The sequence below is a fragment of the Artemia franciscana genome, chromosome 18 (genome assembly GCF_032884065.1).
Source record: "Artemia franciscana chromosome 18, ASM3288406v1, whole genome shotgun sequence".
Taxonomy (NCBI): Eukaryota; Metazoa; Arthropoda; class Branchiopoda; order Anostraca; family Artemiidae; genus Artemia; species Artemia franciscana.
Genome location: NC_088880.1, coordinates 22,979,629 through 22,981,875, shown reverse-complemented (window position 1 = coordinate 22,981,875; position 2,247 = coordinate 22,979,629).

The following is a 2,247-nucleotide window of genomic DNA, read 5'->3' as shown; positions in this document are numbered from 1 at the left end:
GATCAGTCACGATGTCTACGATTGAAAAGGATAAAGTTCAATTGGCTGCCAAGTCAATTTAGTCACTTCTTTCGATATTCTTTTGTTATTATTGTTTTTTCAACGGTGAGGAATAGCCTTTGATCATGTGATTACTGATCACGTTCTTCTTAGAACATAACGTTTTAAAAGCTTCGATAGGCTGACAACTTCTGCGTTTAACCGATAGCAAAGAAACAAAATCAAAGTGTTGTTCTCGTCACACTTTATTCGGCGAAGCCGGACAAAGCTTGCCGCAATACTTCGCGTTGCTCAGGCAGTGTAGGTCTAGTTGCAATTTAGTTTTCATTCTTTATCAGTATACTATGCAGTTTCCTGTCTATTTTTCTATACAACAGCAGAAGAATTTAGACCTGAACGTTAAGTTGCACAGCCGGAAATACATCATCCCACCGATAATAGTTTGATTAAAATTAACTCTCCTAAATTCATATGTTAGCCTTAATCCCCAACGGAGAATTAATGTCGACCATAATAACTTACAGATGCAGGTGACCAAGAGTCGTGCTGTAGTAGCGTGAAAACCGCTGACGTCAATTGCTTAACATTTCAAAGTAAAAAGCTATGATACGAATTTGATTATTTTGCTCTGAAACAAACAAAAAATATAATTGACATAGTAAAATAGCACCGGAAGCTATAAATACCAAGAATAAAGAAAGAAAATAAAAGGGAAAACTACAAAAAGACAAACAACAATAACGAACAGAAAATTTCTTGAAGACATAATATGTTGAACGGAAGCGAGCACTCACTAATAATCATGCTTCAGAATTGAAATACTGGCTGAAGGGAAAACTAGAGTTAGCGGGTCGTAGCATGCGTCATCAACCTTGATCCAGTTAGTACTCGAACTCTTTTCAGATTCTATCCATAACCTATTCCCCTTCTGAATCACCTTGGTATAAGACACTGTATCGGAGGCAACTATACAATTTTTTAAATAATAAGCCGTAATCAAAAGCTCTTTCCGACGTTTAGACAACTCGAATGGAAGGTCAATAGTTACGCTTTTCCCCGTATTTCTTAGATCCCCAACACAAGCCATTATATTGTCCATATGTAGAAGATTTAGAACAGATACACGTTTAAATCATTAACGGTTTCTTCAATATTTTCATTTTCAATGTTAGGAATTCCATGGATAAGAAAATTCTTCCATTTAACGTGCAATTCTGTTCTTAAACACTGGGCTTTAATTGCCACAAGAGTAGATTTTAAGACAATGTTCTCTTTTTTTAAGGCTGTATTCTCCCTGCGAAGATTTTCAATCAGTTGCTTTAAGTCGTCCATAGGCCCATCAAAATACTTTTCAGTGATCGCTAATTATATTGTATCGTTGATTAATATATCGCTAAATATACAGTGCGCTCGCTTTTTTCCTTAACACATCAAACTGAAATTTCAAAGAAACTTACAAATATGGGCCCCTTTCTTCATAAAATCCAAATATAAGTGGCCCCGGAATTAACAGTGCAGGAATTGATATAAACTGGATTTTACAGTCACGAGAACATTAGTTCAGTACTGAGAATTCCTCAGAAGCGTAGAATCAGCACTGAAAAATTTAAGCCACTCTATCTTGACTGACCACCACCAAGGGGCGTTTATAACCATCTTGTGCCATAAAAGATAAATTTTTTCCCAAACAATATCAAAATATAAGAAAAATCGATTTCATAGTCTGAAGCTTTAAAACAGGAGGTTTTAGGCCACCCCATCTTGACAAACCACCTCGGAGGGGTGCTTACTGCCATTTTGTGCCATAAAAAACCAATTTGAATCAAACAGGATCAAAATATCAGACAAATGGGCTCACAATTTATGATAAAGAAAGAGGTAAAGAGAGATGGGCAGAATATTTTGTGAATGTGTTAAACCGAGATAGAGTTGCATGAAAAGATATAGAGGAAAATAGAAAAGTTTGTGATAACTTGGATGTAAAGGAAGAATTACCAACAGTACTAAAAGGATTGAAAAATAATAAGGCTGTAGGTGCTGATAGTGTGGTAAATAATTTTTTAACTATGTTGGCTCTGAGGTAAGAAATAAGCAACTGAAGATTATGAATATGAAAATAATGATTATGAGCTTTAGCAAAGGTCTTACCCTTGTAGGGTATACCAGAAAAATGCATTGAAGTGATTAGTGTTATGCATGAGAATAACACTGTTGCGGTAAAAGTAGAAAATTAAGTTAGCAGCTGGC